Source organism: Sander vitreus, chromosome 15 (assembly GCF_031162955.1).
Source record: "Sander vitreus isolate 19-12246 chromosome 15, sanVit1, whole genome shotgun sequence".
Taxonomy (NCBI): domain Eukaryota; kingdom Metazoa; phylum Chordata; class Actinopteri; order Perciformes; family Percidae; genus Sander; species Sander vitreus.
In genome coordinates, this window is record NC_135869.1 from 4,015,004 (window position 1) to 4,035,233 (window position 20,230).

Consider the following 20,230-nt stretch of genomic DNA (forward strand, 5'->3'; position numbering starts at 1 on the left):
GTGTGTGTGTGTGTGTGTGTGTGTGTGTGTGTGTGTGTGTGTGTTCTTGTTTAACTATATTCGTGGGGTTCAAAAACCGTTAATACAGTATACTTGTGGGGTCCGGACAGCTTTGTGGGGCTAAAATGCTGGACCCCACAACTTTAAAGGGCTGTTTGAGGGTTAAGACTTGGTTTTAGGGTTAGAATTAGGTTATGGTGAGGGTGAGGGTAAGGGTTAAGGTTAGGCATTTAGTTGTGATGGTTAAGGTTAGGGTTAGGGGCTAGGGAATGCATTATGTCAATGACAGGTTCCTACAAAGATAGTGAAACGCACTGTGTGTGTGTGTGTGTGTGTGTGTGTGTGTGTGTGTGTGTGTGTGTGTGTGCGCGTGTGGGTGTGTGTGGGGGTGGGTGTTTGGTAGTGTGTGTGTGTGTGTGTGTGTGTGTGTGTTTTGGATGCCCTTATGAACAAGCCCAACCTATGTGACAGCGGGACTGTGAGGAGGAAACTAAATGCTGTGTAAAACTCGGATTTACAGCCTAGTGAATAAATACATACATGACTATTTTAAACCATTGATAAATCTACAGGAGCCATTGAATTTGACTCGTGATAATACGTCACAATTACATAAAGAGAGAGGGGTGGAGGGGACTGATGACTAACAGCTCCCATGTAAAGGTTTGTTGCCTTGACAACACTGGAAAAGGGGAGGGGAGTGGAGGGAGGGGGTGATAAGGGAGGGAGAAAGGAGCTGAGATGGTGGAGAGGAAAAGGAGGATGGGAATGTCTGTCAGTGAATCCTGACTGATCATTACCGGCAAATCAGCACAATTAACAGCCAAATTAATGTACCAACTCTACCTACTTCTACACCTATAGCCTACCATTATAGCTATAGTAGATATTCCCCTCAGTCATCCTGATTGGACCTGCAGTTTAATGGCGCAAGAGTTCTATTACTGGGGGGGAAATCGCCATTCATTCTCTACTCAAGCATCTAACTAACTAAATCGAGGAACCTCTTGTCTGTGTGTGTGTGTTGCCCGCATGCACTGTACTGTACACCCCTAAACGGCAGTTTAGGCCTCCTGCACACTGGCTGCGTGGCGTGAGCGTGGCGTGAGCGTGGCTTTTCTGTTGCGTGTCAGTTGCGTGGCGGCTGCGTGGCGTTTTCTATGTCTTTGCACACCAGAAACGTGTCTGACGCGGCGCTGCTGCTGCTAGCCTTGTCTGTACACATGTATGTTTCCCATTGATAAAATGAAATACCATGTTAAACATAAATATATACTGATCTGATTACAACAAAAACAACGTCAGCAGTATTGACGGCAAAATAGGCTACAGGATATTTCGTTCTGTATTGACAATTATTTATTATTATTTTTTTAAAATTACATTTATATCTGCATTTATGTCAAAACCTAGAGACTTTCAAACATCAAGATGTCATTTATTAAATGTATTTGTGTCAAAATGACATATAAACATATTTTCCTATTCTATTTAGCCTGGAAACGCTTCCAACACGCTTGTGTATACTAAGCTATTAAATAATTGTTGGCATAATTTTATAAATCATGTTTTAATGTTAAACATATCAACTCAGCAATCGATTAAACATCAATGTGTTTTTTTCACAAATAGGCTGATTTATATTTGCTAACAATATGTTGGATTCATGTTAAGACATTTTAATTTTTGAAAAAAAAACGTTCAAAAGTTGCAAAGACACTGGTCTAGTAACAAAACGTTGCCTACTATTTTATTTTTGTTTATAATTAATTATTATATATTAATATAATTAAGTTAGTGTGCAGGAGTTTCTCTGCAACTTTTGACTTACATATCCCCTTCCGACACACCTGTCTCACGTTACACATGTGCAAAGAATTTTTCTGTAATGGAATAAACTTTCGAAAAATTAAAAATTATTTGGTGCCCCCCCCCCCCCCTGCAGTAACTCTTAGGGGCCCCGGAACCCCTGTTGAAGATCTCTGGACTAAACTGTATAATATTGTATTGTATTGTATTGTACCTACATTTGAATCTTTGTAAAAGTAATCTTTGTAAGGGCAGTTGAAGTAATACAGCAATGACTGTCACTTAACATGCATGCATTCTCCCGTCCTCTCCTCTTGAGGGCGCTGCAGGCTTGGATAATTCAGTTTATGGTCAGGATAGAGTACAGCAGCGGCACCTGTGGTGTTCAACCTCTGGTGTTGTGCGGGGACCCCTCGAGGGACTTAAAAGGCCTCAGAGGGCAACACAGGAAGATACAGACTTAGAGAGGAGCTTTCTGTCACAGTCAGATCTATCGTGTAAAGTTTATTAGATTTCTGAAAATGCGCTGCTGCAGTGTGATCTTAAACAGGAGGAAGCATGTTTTTTTTTTTTTTTTAGGTTTCTGTGTGTGTGTGTGTGTGTGTGCGTGCGTGCGTGTGCGTGCATGCGTGTGTAAGTCTTCCACTCTTACTATAACTCGGAAGGTGTGGAGAGAACAGTTGTCAAGGCTATCTTCATTAATGTCAGAAACTGGTGGCTACAGCCATGCTGTGTGTGTGTGTGTGTGTGTGTGTGTGTGTGTGTGTGTGTGTGTGCGTGCGTGCGCGCGCGCGCGCAGGACTCACAGGAGGCTGACTCACCACTGCTCCTTTTGCTGTGTGTGTTTGTGTGTATGTTGACATTTTCTTTGTTCGTCTTATCTAATCATTCGCTCTCTCTGTCTCCATTTTTGATTGTCTTCTAACTTATTATGACACAAGTGGCTCCATTTTTCGCCAGCGCCTTTCAAGTATAATATTGATGTCCTTGGCCCTCCTGCAGCATGACTGGACACATTTCTACCTGTGTGGGTTTGAATCGGTGACGCTTCTATTAGTCTGAGATTTCATATCCACCCACTGGTGCAGCATGAGGCCACAATTAAAGAAACACTGATTTCAGGATGGAAGATACAATAAAATATGCTTTAACCCTCTGAGGTCTAAGGGCATTTTTAAATAGCTTGTTGAATTCACCTTTTAAGGGTATTTGCCTATAACTGATCCCCATGTGTTTCATATCACAATGTTGAGAATAAACTCAGCTTTCTGTACAGTGACGCCAAAAATTTGTTCCAGAGCAAAATATAAAGAGATAATTTGGCGCTTGAAATGAGTTTACGAAAGTCAATTCAAGAGTTATCTCAAGACACTTTACAGATAGAGTAGGTCTAGACCACACTCTATAATTTGCCCCCAAGAGAAAGCATTTAGTGTGACAGTGGCAAGGAAAAACTTCCTTTTAGGGAGAAACCTCGGGTGGTGAGGAAAACTTACTTTTAGGGAGAAACCTCGGACAGACCCAGGCTCTTGGTAGGCGGTGTCTGATGGTGCCGGTTGGAGGTGTGATGAACAGTGGCAATTATTGTCACAATAAAGATAATGGAACTATGACTAGAAATAGTAGTTGTAGTAGTTCATGGCGTAACAGGGCACTGCAGGGTCTTACAGGGTGTAGCAGAGCATAGCAGGGCACTGCAGGGCGTAGCAGGGTGTAGCATGGCACAGAGCAGAACCACGGCGACATCTGTAACCATGATTTATGTGCCACCCTAATCCAAGGAAATGGGAGAAAAAACATAAGGAATCCCCAGAGCTAAGTTAGTAGCAAGCATTTCTGGGACATGGATGCACACAGATGGAAAGAGAGAGGAGAGAGGAGCTCAGTGTGTCAAAGGAAGTCCCCTGGCAGTCTAAAACTATAACAGCATAATTAAGAGCTGGTGCAAGGCAAACCTGAGCCAATTCTATAAGGGTTGGTAGATGAATTTGAAGACTCTGAATAGAAGCAGAGAAGAGAAGGGGTGCTGTGTCTGTACATATACACCCTCCCCTGTCAGTCTAGGCGAACGCTGCAACTCTTCACTCCCTAACTATAAGCTTTATCAAAGAGGAGAGTTTTAAGTTTACTCTTAAATGTGGTGATAGTGTCTGCCCCCCGAACCCAGACTGGGAGCTGGTTCCACAGGAGAGGAGCCTGATAGCTGAAGGGTCTGGCTCCCATTCTACTTTAAGAGACTCTAGGAACCACAAGTAACTCTGCATTTTGGGAGCGCAGTGCTCTAGTGGGACAATAAGGTACTATGAGCTCTTTAAGATATGATGGTGCTTGACTATTTAGAGTGCAGTGAAGCAGAGAAGCTTATACAGGATAAATATGATCTCTTTTCTTAGTTCTTGTCAGAACATGTGCTGCAGCATTCTGGATCAGCTGGAGAGTCTTAAGGGACTTATTTGAGCAACCTGATAGTAAGGAATTACAATAGTCCAGCCTGGAAGTAACAAATGCATGGACTAGTTTTCCAGCATTGTTTTGAGACAGGATGTGCCTAATTTTGTTACAAAGGTAAAAAAAAAAAAAAAAAGGCTGTTCTTGAGGTTTGTTTTGTTCAACATAAACCTTGCCATGGAAGAGGTGAAGGCCAATTTGAAAAATGTATCTGAGTTCTGCGTGAAAGTCAGAAGTCTGAGTTTAAATTCTGACTTTAAAAGCTGTGTTCAAAACCGTTCCCTCATTCACTCAGCCACTATTCCCTATATAGTGTTTATTAAATTGTGAACTATATAGGGAACGACCAAACGAGATACCGGACACTCACTGAAAATATCGTTGTGTCAAGAGATGCGCCGGTTATTTGTGTGACGGAGGCGTGCGCCGCCCAGCATCATGTAAACAAACCGAAACAAAAATACTTCTAATATGTCTCTAAAACAAACCGAGAACTCAGGAGACTAGTAACAGGTTGTATATATGTTGCATGTTACATTTCCACTGTTTAGAAACTAAAGTCCGCTCCATTTTTCCTTTTCAGTTTTCACAGGTCCTTCTGCTTTTTCTCCTCCTCTGGGAAAAAACGTGTTTCATTGTGGTATACAGGAATAAAATGTAGGGTGCATTGTGGGTATTTTATATTGGAGTATACAGTATAGTGAATGAAATTAACCGCAGAAAATTCAAACACCACTACAAAATGGCGAACACACTATATAGTGCACTATTTCCATAATAGGGAACGGGTTCAAACACAGCTAAAGTTTCAAAAAAGAACTGAATTCTCACTTTATTCTCAGAATTCTGACTTTAAACCCAGAACTCAAATTACATTTTTCACGTGTCCCTAATTCTGTATTTTAAATTTGAATTTCCATTATGTTCCCCAGCTAGTTGTCTGTCTGCTGTTTGGTGTTGGGTAGGTAGCCTACAGTGGGTTTTTAGAACGCTCACATGAGAGCGATGGGAGGGTACCAAAACAGCAAAGTTGTGGGCCGGAAAACCAAAACAATGAGCTGAAAGATGCTAAAATGGTAACAGCACAGCTGATAATACTCTGTGGACAAATACCTTTCACATAATCGTACAAGTAGTCATGTGATCCATTGTGGATATAAAGATATTGGTAACACTTTTTAATACAGCCTGCAATTTATAGTGTCATTTTCATTCATTATACATGTCTGTATAAAATGTCATGGCAATCTATTTGGTCCACCCCCAAAGTTCCCGCCATATCACGAGCTCGCATGAGAATTGTGGGATCACATATCACAAAAAAATCCATCTTGTCAGGCTTTAAAGGGTAACTTTGTTTTTTTTCCAGCCTGGACCCTATTTTTATGTTATAGTGTTTAAGTGACTGATGGGAACAACAATCTTTGACATTGGTCCAGTATTAAGCAAGATCGCAAACGGTTCTATTTACGTCCACAAAAGTGCTCGTTTTGCCACTGACAGGCTCAGATTAATATTCTAAGTGTCTGACAACATTATGGAAAGGATTTCTAAGGAGGTTGACCTTTCTGTTAAAGAGTAAGATCCTTTTTTTAGACATGAAAACATCCACGAAATTGCATTCGCTAAAGCCACCAGACTCCATGTAAATAAACAGTAGTTTTAGCATCGTAAAATACACTTCATTCATAGTCCAAAGCATTAAATCTTTCCACTTTTCCAACAATTCCAACAATCACAACTCGGCTTGGCTCTATACATGCTAAAAGTATTGTTTTTTTAAATTCTGGTGGGTTTAGCGCTAGCGATCTCAAGCTGTTTCTGGTCTTAAAAGGTATTAAAGAGGTTTTAAAAAGGCATATCTCCGTAGGGATCCTTTCCATAATGTTGTCAGACACTAATGACACTAATCTGATCCTGTCAGTGGCAAAAACAGCACTGTTAGTGGACGAAATTGACGATGCGCATTTGCCCTATAGTGTTACATTGCAGCTCGGTCTGTGGCTGCTGGTTACTGCTTTCTTGCTTAATACTGGGACAATTTCAAAGATTGTTGTTCCTATCAGTCACTTGCACACAAAAACATAGGAAAATAGGGTCCAGGTTGGAAAAAACGAAACAAACGTACCACTTGCCGCCGGAAATTCTGCTGGATGTCACTCTTTACGGCCGGATGTCCGTTAACGCGCACCTTCTGTGCATGGTACTGGGCAACAATGAGTCCACGCTGACATTGTCGCTCTGAACTGATTCTAAATTAGACCTAGAATCTCAACAGGTTAACTAGATCTGCTGGATGTGTCAAAAATAGGTTATATCGACGACGTTTCGTTTCCGGGATTGTTTAGGTGCCGCTGAAAATTCCGCCAGATGTCCCTCATTTCGACCGGATGTCTGTTTCCTTCCGCTTTCTTTGTGTTGGCATTCTAAACTCCGGTGAATTTCTGAGGACTATGGTTAACTGCTCCTCAGATCTCTGCAGGGTAAATCCAGACAGCTAGCTAGACTATCTGTCCAATCTGAGTTTTCTTTCGCACGACTAAAACAACCTTTGAACGTGCACATGTTCCACCAAATGGCGCCGCCCATGACGATCGTGATTCGTTTAAAGAAATGCCAATAAACCAGAGCACGTTTTTCTCCCGTCCCGGAATGCTGTGTGGACTAGCCAGACCCTCCTCCGCAGCGCTGTGGAGGAAGGTCTGGCAAAGCGAGACTACCCTTTAAGTAAAAGTGTTTGTGTCCGAACAGCAGCGGATCTACAGGCAGCTAGGCGTGGTTTAGGTGTGTGTGATGGCCGCGACTGTTTACATTCAAAACAACAATGGCGGACGTGATGGACAGATGGTTCATCCAGTCACCTGCCAGGTATTTTTTGAAAGTGCCTGCCCTTTTCCAAACGGTTTCCAATGACGGCTTCTCACATGGTTCTGTGTAACAAACAATGTGCCATTGTGTGTATTTTATATTTATGCTTGTATTTTAAATACTTTTGTCCTGTGATTTAAAAAATGTTTTGTTAGTCCCTTGTTCCCTCTCTACAATTAGGTTACCAGTAAAGAACTGGTAAGTATTTGACTGATTCATACGACATGGTAAATGTTGCAAATTACACTATAAATTGTGGACTGTATTATAAAGTGTTACCAAAATATCGATCATAGCCACTTTTAGTTGAACAAAGGTCTCTTGCTGTAGAAGGTAAAAAAAATGGGGTTTCTTTAAACAAAGAACAGTGTGAGTGTAACATTTAAGACATGTATTTTGTATTAGGCAGGATACGGTATATTATTTTTAGCTTATATGAATTTATTCCATGACTATGGACTAAATGCACTATAAGCAATGGAAGGAGAAAGTAGAAAAGAGGGAGGGGATGAGAAAGCATTTTGGGACTAATGGGACGCAATGAGATGACCTTTGACCCTCACCTATGTCATCCAATCAATAGTCCTCTGTTCCAAAGACCTCCTCCAATCAGTGACGTCCTTTAAAAAAATACCCACGAGGCACCTGTGGAGTAGTCTGACTGAGGACAGCGTCTCCATGGCAACAACATCATTACCAGAATAGCTCTTTCGTTCTCTCGCTCTCTCCGTCCTTTCATTCCACCTCCTGCTCTCTCCATCTTTTCTACCTTTTCTTTTTTTTATATTTCCCCTCTCTTTTTAATGTTTGTCATCCTTCCCGTGCCCTTCATATTTCCTTTTCCCCCATCATTTCACCCATTCCCTAACCTTCCCTTCTTCCCTCCCTCCATCTCTCTCCCCGCTTCCCTCCTTCCTTTCTCCAACCTCCCTGCTCTGTCGCGTTCTCTTTCCTTCTTTTCTCCCTCGTTTTTCACCAATCTCCATCTTTTCTATCCCCTCCACCTCCTCCTCATCTATCCGTTTTGCAGTCACATTGTGCTAGGAGTCAGAGGTATTTATAGCCGTAACTATGATTCCTCCTCTCTTCTCCTTATATTGTAAGCAATGACGAATAGAAGTGAGGTTTTGTCCACATCTTAAATCTTGCCATTCTTTTGTGATTAACATTTTTTTTTTTAACAACATACATAACATGCAACTTGCAACATAAACACCCCCCCCTCCCCCCCCTTCATCATCACCACCCACCCAGACAAAACTCAAGAAAAGATGACACAGTAACCACAATATTCAAGACCATACAATGAAATAGACAATAAACCATAAACCAAATAAACATATGTATAAATAACAACACCATAAGCCCATCATACACGTCTCTCCCCTGCACAAAGCTTCTTAGGAGCCGTCCAGAAAGCTCAGGTACTTTCACCATGTTCTAGAACAGACATTCAATCTGGCAAACGGTTTATATGACATTTTATCCAGCGCCGCCACCCTAGCCATCTCACAAACCCACTCCTGGATTGACGGCGGCACCCCTTCATTCTTCCATCCTCTTAAAATAATCTGTCTGGCTATCATTAAACTAGTCTGGACCCAGCTTCTTATGTGCTTAGGGACCGTTCAGTATTTATGGAATGGACCACCGGAGGAAAATAGGGGAGGGTCATGTCTTTTTATTCTTTGCTGAGGGGAGGGTCATCCAACATTTTTCAGTCCAGAGGGGGGGTCACCCAACTTTTGTATTCATGAAACAGCAACATTTCAAAGTGGCTTGTTTGGTGCATATTTTTCCATGTAGCTCTTAGTCTCGGCCCTCCTTCGCTACCAGATGGGGCTGCCCCCTGGTGGCTGAAACGGATAATTGCATTGTTTAAAAAATTAATGGAATAATTACGTCTGACATGATCAGATATTTGATATAGGTGAAAAATATGAGGACAACCAAAGTGATTACAATTCATCCCAAGGGGACCATGGCTGTATCTACCAAATGTCATGGCAATCCACCCAATAGATGTTAAGACATTTCACAAAAACAAACACAATGTATTTATGTGTGTATGTATGTATGTATGTATGTAACTGTTGCTGGAACAGGGACTATTGTGGCCACAAGTGACAGTTATAGCATAATGGTTAATGCTAGCATATGGGGTAACAGTGGCACAAATTGAGAAGTCATAACATCAGTGAACTTTGTTAACATTAGCTAATATTAGCAACCATACTGGTCATACCAGCCCAAGTAAGGCTGTAGCAGCAAAACTCCTGAGTGTGTTGAACTGATCAAAGGTGTGTTTTATTTCTTCTTTTCAAGTTACATTGCTTTAAGTATTCAGTTTTGTGCCCATTTTGCTTAATAAATCATTCCAAAAAAGAGAATTGTTATTTGTTTTACATGATTTTTTATTTTAAATATTTTATAACAGAAAGTTTATAAAAAAAAAAAACATGATGAAAATAGTCATTCATTATGTGTTACTTATGGATAGAATTAAAGTGAAAATAACATATTCCACTTATTGCTGGGGACCACCAAGAACCCCCCCCCTCCAGGACCGCTGGGGGTCCCCGGACCCCACTTTAGGAACCATTGGATAATCAACAAATTGTTTCAGCAGTAGGCTACTTGTATCGCTCAAGTGATTGTGAAGTCTTGAATGTCTTTGAGTGTTGCAGTCCTTGCTTGTGTTTTGTTCAGGTCGGACTGTAAGCAGTTGTTCAACTCCATTTGTGTCACGTTACTGAGGCACCATATGGGTAGTAAACATGGAAAAGTAAGATGAAGTAGGCAAGCAAGACGAACTACTGTGTGTATGTCTGTCTGCTTGTCTATCGCTGCCCTGTCTGTCTGCCTCCATTGGTTTCTATTGGGTCTATTTTTAGCCCCAGCAGACTGGTCACGTGGCAAAAGGAGGACGTCAATAATGTTGTTGTTGGTGGTGGGAGAGAGAGAGAGAGAGAGAGAGAGAGAGAGAGAGTGTAAGGGAGAGAGAGGCAGACTGTAAATATGGAGGAGGTAAAACGATAGGAGGTGAAAGTCGTTCTGCTTGGTAAATTAAACGTTTTCATGTAAATACAAGCGCAGAGGAGCTCCACAGAAGGACACACCGAGCCTCGGCGGAAACCAAAACCGGGAAGAAGCGACATCTGCGCTAATACGCGTTCCAGGAGGACCCGCCGACATCCACGGTACAGTACCGTGGGTTTTACTAGAGAGTGTGCGTGCGTGTGTACGTGTGTGCGCGACCGTTCAAGAGGGATACCAACAGGCAGTTCAAGGTTTCTTAAAGAATGGTTGCAGAGTGAGAGGTGACATTTTGTGCTTGCTGAGCCATTGCCTGCACTTCTACGATACAGTTAACACAGAAGCTAACTTAGAAACAGTTATCAAAATGCTATAGCTAGCTAAAGGACATAACGTTACGCTGACACCTGACAGATACAACAGCTAACTAGCTAAGTTACCGAACAGGTAAAACTGTACAGCATGCCATTATTTCCTTTGACAAAACAGTTACCTGTGTGCTTGCAGTTATTAACCAGGAGTTAACTTAATAGCTGAGTTAGCAGCTAACTAGGGCACAACTAACAGCTGACAATCAAAAGTTAAGCAGTGGATAGAAATAAAACCTCCTCAGGGTTGTTAGTGGATGGCTAGCAGCTAGCAGTGTCAAGCCAAGTTACCAGTGTAGAACATCCAACCAAATAACCTAGTAACACAACAGGGACTGCCAGTAGCAAATGCGTACCATCTCTCCATCTCATCCTCTGTAAGCTTAAAGGATGGCTATAGTATAGTATAAACCAACAGTGTAGTATTTTGGTATACATTAGCTTGTCCAGTCTACACTTACATTTATGAATGAGATCCCTTATTAGAAACGACATATGGGTACATTGCTCACACGTTGCTAATCTTAAAGTTGTCCTGCATTTTGCTGAGTCTAGCAATTGCATTGGCAGTTAGGACAGCAGCATTTTCCAAATGTTGAAGTTAATGCTTAGCATGAAATATGGCAAACTTTATGGCATTATTCCCCATGTCATCAGCTCAGAAATATCTTGCACAGTGTTGTATATTTTGCTGTCAAACTTCATATCAACTGCCATGTTGTCTTGGCACATGACACCTACCAGGTTTGCCAGGGGCCAGTATGGCCCTGGAGAATATGCTTTTGTAGAGCAAATTGGAGAGCAACAAGGCATAGCTGACAGGTAATATTTTCTCTGTGATGTTTTTGTGCATTGGCTATAATGAAGCCTGATACAAATGGGCCAAAGTAGTTGCAAAACCATCATTTTGTAAGTCCCTGTGATTTTGATGAGGTTGAGCAATCTTGCTTTTAAAATAGGTCCAGGTATCTGGTAGAGGTAGGAAATAAAATTGAAAATAGTATGTATCGTGATTTATTTATTTTTTTGGCGACAATTTTTAAAATGGATTCTTTTCCCCAGACTCGATTCACCTAAATATTTTCTGTTTAAATACGGACGGCGACTACATCATATCCGTTTCCAGCAAAACAGACCGAAAGGCAGAAAATACAAGTTATCTACTTCTTTACAAAATAAATAAACTGACTGACTGACATGTAATGTGCATTCTTTTTAGAAAACAATTAGTTTTTGAAATTTGTCATGATATATTGTCTCTAGAAGTGTATTATTAAACTTTTGTTTTTGTTAAAGGAGAAAAAAAAAAATCTTAATACTATCGAATCGCAATAAATGAAAATCGCAATACAAACCGAATCGGCACCCATGTAGGTGAAATAATCGAATCAGGGCAACAGCATATCGTCCCAGCACTAGTATCTGGTATCTATAGGTATCTATATGGCTCATCCCTACATCTCTTTTTTAAATTTTGTGGTTACAATCTGACAATTTCTGACAAATTGTCAGATTTCCAAATGGAAAATGTAATTTTCTGAGTGGCGAGTGTTAATTTCAGACCCTGCTTAGAACATTACGTGGAACAGGTTATATAACCTCACCGCATAAAACAAAATGCTGAGGGGATATTAATACATTTTTCATGTTGGTTTTGAGCGGTAAGTTATGCACCTAGCCTGGTGAACACCAGACCCTTCTCAGTTTTAACTGAGAGTGGGTCTGGGAAAGCTTCATTTGGCAGCCCATTTCCAAAGGGGCGTCATCAACGGACGCCGCTCAAATGCCTCTGGGCGCAATTGGATAGTCCTTCAACCAATCAGACCAACGATCCGGGTGACGTAGCAGCTACAGCAGCATCAACGGGTTGCTGCGCTTCGGTGGCCGCCGAGCTGCTTTCCGTCGCTGCGCTATCGTCATCGTGTAAAAACGGTTGTGATTGGTGCCTCGATTTGGAAAAATTGGAAATGGGCTTGAATGGGCTCTTGGCCAGACTGACTTGCAGAGCAAATCTCAAATTTGCTGGAAGTTCGTCAGGGTTTTCCCAGGCTATTATGCACCCCCCCCCCCCACTAAGCTAGAAAACGTTTTAAACAGTAACGTTAATACAGCGTGTCAGGGGAATACGGCGTCTCCTGCAGCGGGGAGTCGGAGGGACCGCAGCGTTTGCTAACGTTAGCTTCTTGTCTCACCAAGACCAAGTCTTTCCAATCTACTCTAGCTGTTATATTTCACAGGACCCGCGGGAGCACAGTTTTCATTGTTAGTCAGATGTCGGGGCTTTCGTCGCTGTCTGTCACTTTGCCTGAGGAGAAACTGCGGTACTCACGCTGTTGTTTATTTGATTGTCGTGACTTCGCGACCCACTTGCCCAAACGGGCCAGTGGGTTGTTAGATTTACTTGCCCGACGTGGCATTTTACTTGCCCCGGGCCATTGGGCAATCCTTATTGTTGAGCCCTGGACTTGGTCTTCTTTTACCGTTCCTCTCTTGCAATATGTGAAACTCATCTGCAATTTAACAATAGGGTTGGGTACCGAAACGCAACCGGTAGGAATCGGACCGGATTAAATTTTCCCTCTGTCGCTCCGAAACGGACGTAAAAATATCACACTTCCTCTGTAGTCTATTGTTAGCTAGCTACCGTAAATGTAGGTTACTCTTAAAATGCCATATTTTCCCTTTGGGCTCACCAAAACGGATGTAAAAGCATATTACGGCTACCACATCTATAAAAGAGGCTTTCTTTGATGTCATTTTTCAGTTTTTTAGGAATCGGAATCGTAAAAATCCAAACGATACCCAACCCTATTTAACAATAACAGTCAGTGCTGCTAACCTTGGTGACAAATACTTTTGGGCGACCAGGGGAGCCAAACAATAGACATCTTTTGTACTGAAAGTACTGAAAGCTGGAGTTCATCTCATTGACACAGTTTGGTTGAGGGTGAAGAATGTCAATGATTGGCCCTGCTCTCAAGCAGTAGCACAAATTCCAGAGTCAGTGTGTTTGTCTGCTGCTGTAAAAACACCTACAATCACGACTCGGCATGGAGCTGCGAAAGTGTGCCGTACTGGGCCAGTGAAAAGGAGTTTTGCTACTGAGATTTAGAATATCCACAAATGCTTTTAAATGGAATAAGGGGGATTCCATAAGTTGTAGGCTATATGTTTTTCATCAACAGAAACATTTAAGTGCAGAAGTGTCACCACGTAATTATTAAACCAATGATTTTGCCCAAGTTAGTAGTTAAGAATGACCCAACATCCTTCCGTGAGAGGTGGACTGCCAGACCATGTACTATGTAAGAATAAAATCTGGAACTTGACAGTGTTTGTCATTTTTGCTTTCAAAGCGAAGAAATGGTGAATTGATTGACAAAAATAGTTGTTGTTTTTCTGTCATGAGACTAAAGGGAATTGGGAAATGGCCTAGCAAATCCTGTAACTTTGCCAGCCTCGGGGGAATCTTTAAACTTTTCACTTCCGCCAGAAAATGGTATGTCCAGAGTTGTTCAGGATGGCTCAGGAAGCTTTCTCGGTGATGGTTAACACTGTAGCCGTGGAAGTTTGCTTCTCTGTGTAACATGCGACCCACCCAAACTAGCAGGGGTGCCAAGCCTCAGTGGCCCTACCTATAATGTCAAATTTAATTTGTGATGGATTGATTCACGATTATTAATGAACATTCCTAGTCCGAGTAACAACTTGTACCAGTCTGAGGCGACACCTTTTCAGTTTCCCATTGTTTAGTCTGGGTCGTTGACAAATCTTTTTCGGGATAACCGCCGGATGTCCCTCGCCTTGCAAACTCTGTTCGTTTTCGGGAAACGACAACAAACTCCGAACTAGCAAGCCACACGCTGAAAACGAAGTAACCTTACACAGGGCGACACACTAGTAAGAGTAAATGACGTTTAACCATGTATCCAGCTAATTTAAATAGCTCACGGCGCTGTATTGTGCGCAAACCGTTAACTTCATTATTCTATTATTTGCCGTTTTTCTTTTATCATGGTGCAAATGTTCCACCAAAACAAGTTCCTTCCCGAAGACCAAGACGATTGTGATTGGTTTAAAGAAATGCAAACAACCCAAAGCATTTTTTTTTCTTCTCCTATCCCAGAATGTATACGTGGAGAAGTAAGGTCCGGACCTTACTCCGCAGCGCTGTGGATCGGACCGTTACAGTTACTGGGAAAACGATGTGTAATTAAATTACAGTTGAAAAGTACCTATGAAAATGTTCATGATTACATCAGGGGTTACATCTGAACATTTTCTGTAAAAAGCTAGGCTATATGTTGAATAATATTAATGTTGTTGCTTTGCATGTTTTTCATGTGCAAAATGTCTTAATTCATGTCATTCATTTAAGCTGTTAAACATTTGAAAATGTTTAACAGTTGAAAACATTCATCAGAAATTTAGAAAAGTAATCAAAAAGTAATCAAATGTAATAAGTTACGCTACTTTGATAAAGTAATTGAAATAGTTAGTAGTAGTAGCACTACTATTACATTTTAAATAGGGTAGGGCTGCACAATATATAGTTTTTTTTTATCATCATCGCAATATCTGGCGCAATAAACGTATCGGAAACTGCACTTTCAAAATGTAACTGTCTTTTTTAGTGGTGCCTTTTTATATTCAATTCAATGTTCAATTTGTCTAATACAAGAATGTTGGGAATAATTTCCTTTCAGTTGTTTTAAACTCAACAATCAAATTGTTGTATTTTAGCAGAACACTGAAAGCGGATATGCACAACTGAGGACACTTTAATATCTGTCTATTTATTGCAAGTAATAACGTTATCACATATCGCATATTTTCCTCATATCGTGCAGCCCTAAAATAGTGTAACCTGTAATCGGTAACCCGTTACATTCCCAAAGTAACCTTCCCAACACTTCTGATGAGCAACCTTTTGGCGTACCATCTTCAAACATTGTGTCCATTCCTCTTGACATACTGAACCCCATATCATTCCAGCCGGTGATATTCTGTTTGGAAGGTTGGTGGGAAGGTTTTTTTTTAGTTGATCCCAAAGGTCAGAACTCAGAGGTCAAGGGTCACTCCATTAGTTACTTAAGAGCTTAAAGGGCCATGCCACTGACTTTCACCTTCAGTGTCCAGATTTGATACGACGCCTAGCATATTCTGTTCTTTTCTGTGCTATTCTAGGTTATATGTCAACGTTGAGTTGCTTGGAAATAGTTTGACGGAAAAATCTTGACAGATTACTTTTTAGATTTCTCACAGTGCTTTCAACAGAGACGGTTTAGAACCGAAACTCAGAGTCGTTTCCTGTATCTGTGTCACGTGGGCTGCGCCACCGCCACGTCTCTTTAGGAGACTAGCGGCAGGTCTTGAGTGTGTTGATTCCAACGGGAGAAGTGAACGTGACCACAGATTATGAGCAATTCTTTCGCCCCATTGTCACCAAAGTAAAAATCAATAAGCTAACGTGCGTGAACGCCCTAACAAAACGAATCTATGTGATGCTAAATATGTATTCCTTGAGTCTTTTTTTTGTGGCATTGTAGGCCTTTTTATTTGATAGGACAGTTTAGATATGAAAGGGGAGAAGCAAACACTTCCTAATGTGGCTACACTGGAATAACATAAGGGACAAAATAGCAATCTTCAGCAGTCTGAGTTAGCCAATTTCAGTGCGCCACCTTTACAGTATTTTAAGTATTTTGTTATATTTTCCTGGACAGTGTTTTCTAGCAGAGCACAGCACGGGGATACATACTGGTACCCAGATGTAGGTTGACTATAGGGCTGTTGGAATGAATTCCGAAAGTTGAATATAATTCGAATAGTAAAAAAATCAGTACTATTCGAATGTGATTTTTTTTATTTTTTATAAATATGTTGGCTAACGTTAGCTAATCTCCCTCTTCTCGCCTTGGCCTGCCCGCGTGTGTCATGTCACGTCTGATGAACAACAAGTTAGCGGGAGTGAGAAACACAAGGCATTGTGAGCTAACGTTGCGTACCGAGTAACGTTAGTACAGGGGGGAGTGAGAGGCTGCGACTGGAAATCGGAAGGATCGGAAATAGTTTTAACACGACTTTAAAATCGACATCCACCGAGCCAAAATGCTTATGTTATCATTAGTTAGCTCGTTCTTGTTTCCTAACTGCGTCACGAGTTATTCTAGTTTAGCTGGGAGCTTCATGGAGACAGCTAAAGTTCATGTTAGCTGCCCTACAGCTTGTCAGAGTTAGCTTCGACTTCATGTATTACCTTCTAATAGCTGTATTCTCAGTAACGTGACAATCTGCAAAAAAACCAGGCTGCTTATAATTCATCAAAATAGTAGGGACAGCACCGTTTGGCTTAGTTATCAATGCCGTTAGCATCGTGGCTAACACTATTGTTACTTAGCTGGCTAGTTTATGACAAATCGTTTCGGCTGTGCTTTCTTACATGATGTCGTTGTGCTAACTGAGCACCGTTAGCCTTTACAACAGAGCCGCTTCATTACACTTGTTAGATAATATTTAATTCCAGAGTTCTCTGTTGATTTGTGTTCGTTCTGTGTGTGTGGTGGAAAATGAATGTAAACAGAGAGCAGTGTGCCAGAAATGCAATGCGCCATGACGTAGGTCCCCTTCAAGGCCAGGCTGATGTTGGAAATCCCTCTACTGGACAAAACGTGTAACAACAACCACATGCTTATAGTGGCAATGACAATGCATAAGCCTGAGTAGTGCAGTATATATTAATAACAGGCTGCATTTAAGCATTAAATATTCAAAAAATATTCAAATATTTAATAAAATAAAATTTGAATGGTATTATAGAGGAAGACTGACCGCTCTAGTTGACAATATGTCTAGAGCAATACATCTTCATGCAACAGCTGGAAGGAAGATACCCAATTAATTCCCAGTTGATTAAAGATTAGGGATTTTTTTTCCCCTATTTGTGGGAAGGGACCACTTCATGGCCAGGGTGAACAGAAGGGATGATTACAACGACTAAAATCTTCTAAAACATTACATTGTAAGTAATGTACCTTTCCATTAATATTCCTGCCCAAAACTTAAACTTAAAAAGGGGATAATATGTCAATGTATAGTTTTAAACGATCTGTTTCCGCTGCCCCAAAGTGGCCATTTAAAAAAAAAAAAATTAAATAATTTCCACAGTCCTGGGGAAATAAAATGAGTCAGTACTTTACAAAATTAAGGCAAAGATTAGCAGAAATATGTCTACTTTCCTCCACAGTCTATCATTAGTCGATTATCCAGTTGTGGATACATTTACTGCTGAGAGAGAGAGAGAGAGATAGAGATAGAGATGAACAGTTGAGTGTGTGTGTGTGTAAGTGGTTTCGGCACCTAATACAGACTGTACGGTATAAACAAGACCGATTTGGACTGCGACTCTGCATCCCGTTCTCTCACCTTCCCTCGTTCACACTTGCTTCTTGCTTGTTTGTTTAGGTGTATGGTGCTCAGGTGAACTGTTTCCCTGGCAGCCAGCTCCCTGGTTGCCAGGCAGCACTTCCTGCTCCTCTCCAGAATGGGAGGGGCCAGGTATTTTAAGAAATATTGGTGTGAAGAGGAGGAGAGAGAGAGAGAGAGAGAGAGAGAGAGAGAGAGAGAGAGAGAGAGCGAGAGAGAGCAAGAGAGAGAGAGATTTGTATTTCTTGATGCTTTAGATACATGACTCAAGTGGTAGCTTGTTCTATTCTATTTTTAAATAGGCTTTCTCTTTCTTTTGTGTGTGTGTGTGTGTGTGTGTGTGTGTGTGTGTGTGTGTGTGTGTGTGTGTGTGTGTGTGCGTGCGTGCTTGTGTGTGTGCGTGCGTGTGTTTGTGTGCATGTCATTGGGCTAATGGGGTAGTCGGTTAGTCTGTTACGGCTAGTTAGCTCCATAACCGGAGTACAGACACACAAACATGCACTCCCCCACAGTATTTCATCCCATAATCTAGGCCCTGACACTGTGGCCCTGACATTGTTACCACGGCACCCAGCCAAATTGCTGTTGTGACACGTGTACTTCCTTGTGTCTTCTTTTGAGAGTTAGCGGGGTTGGAGAAGAGCCACATACTGTAAATGCAGCATTCGCCCAAAATAGACAGACCAGTTGGGACCAGGCTTATTATAGTTGTAAAGGTTTCAGTTGTAATTTGTTTTATTAGTTCAGAGCTTAAATTTCAATCCAAGTTAAGCTTTTGTCAGTCTTCATTGTGCATCAACAATTTCAAATGTTGACAACTAACTGGACTAGGGCTGCAACTAATGTAATGATTCAGCGTTTCCTCCAGGATTAGTTTCAGCAGCAGAGGGAAAGGGTTATGGTTAGAAAGTAGGGTTAGGGTTAGCAGAAAGATGGATGATCCCGTAACGACCCAACTCCCTACTGGATCTGCAGACTTTCTGTTGCCGCCATTTCACAGCTTGGACCCGCTGGGCCACCAGCCCACCGACAACCCTGGCGCTGGGGGGGCGCAGAGTGTGCTACCTAGCTAATTCTTGTCTCACCTGCGGTGTGATAAACAGTAAATTCATCACCCGTGTCGCTATTTTCAAAGCTACTGTAGCAGTCATATTTCGCACAGTCGCACATTGCCAGACCTATCTATCTATCACAGCGCTGTCTTATCCCATCCTGTTCTATTCTTAGGATTGGGGAAAAGAAAAACCTCTCTTGGCTTGTTTGTGTTTTGGACACCAACACATGTGTTTTCAGTTATTCTTCCCAGGACTGTGTGGGTGTGTATAGACTGATTGATTGACATCTTTCTGAGCCTTTCTGTTCGTTTTGTCGTACCTGCGAGGGCAGAGCAAAGGACAGCTGAATCATTGTTATTCAGTGTACCCCTACCATTGTTTTTGGGGGCCCAAAAGGAAAAAAAACAAACAGACAAAATGAAAATGTTAAAATAAACCAAAATAAATCAATAAATAAAAACGCAAAACAACAAACGAACCCAACAAACAACACGATACATGCACTCAGATAACACTGTTGTCGTAGTCCCTAACATAAATGTAAAAATTCATAAAGTCCCATTCTCTGTGAGATTGCCATGTCTTCTAAACGTCTGAGGTTCTGTCTTTACTCTTATAATAGTCTATATCCACGACGTTCCACTTCCGGGATTGCTCCGGTGCCGCAGGAAATTCTGCCGGATGCAGGCGGTCTTCTTCGCCAATGTCCGTTTCCTTCGGCTTGCTTTGTGTTGGAATTTCTAAACTCCGGTGGATTTCTGAGGACTGTGGTTAACTGCTCCTCAGATCTCTGCAGGGTAAATCCAGACAGCTAGCTAGACTATCTGTCCAATCTGAGTTTTCTGTCGCCCGACTAAAACAACCTTTGAACGTACACGTTCCACCAAAACAAGGCTTCCTGAGGCTATTTTGCAGCGGCACCGTGGCTCCGTCTGACGCTTAGCGCCGCCCGAGACGATTCTGATTGGTTTAAAGAAATGCCAATAAACCAGAGCACGTTTTTCTCCCACCCCAGAATGCTGCGTGGACTCGCTAGACCCTCCTCCGCAGCGCTGTGGAGGAAGGTCTGGCAATGCGAGACTAGTTCAACTGCAGTTAAAGGCCAGCAAACAGTGGTGACAGGATGATGGTAAAGAATCCACACACAATGAGATGCCCCCTCCCTCAGTAAGAGCTTTAAATGACTCAGATCTGAGTTTGGGCTCAGAGCCAGCAGACCCC

General features: G+C 41.7%; 1 protein-coding gene across 4 annotated transcripts in view; it reads left to right on the forward strand.

Annotated features, from left to right (window-relative positions):
• Window positions 1–10,083: 10,083 nt before the first annotated feature.
• Window positions 10,084–20,230, forward strand: part of hdac5 (histone deacetylase 5) — a 72,752-nt gene continuing 62,605 nt past the window's right edge. For all 4 annotated transcript variants that reach the window (XM_078269264.1, XM_078269265.1, XM_078269266.1 and 1 more), the window contains exon 1: window positions 10,084–10,325. The gene's annotated coding sequence lies outside the window, so the exon portion shown is untranslated. The remainder of the gene's footprint in view (window positions 10,326–20,230) is intronic.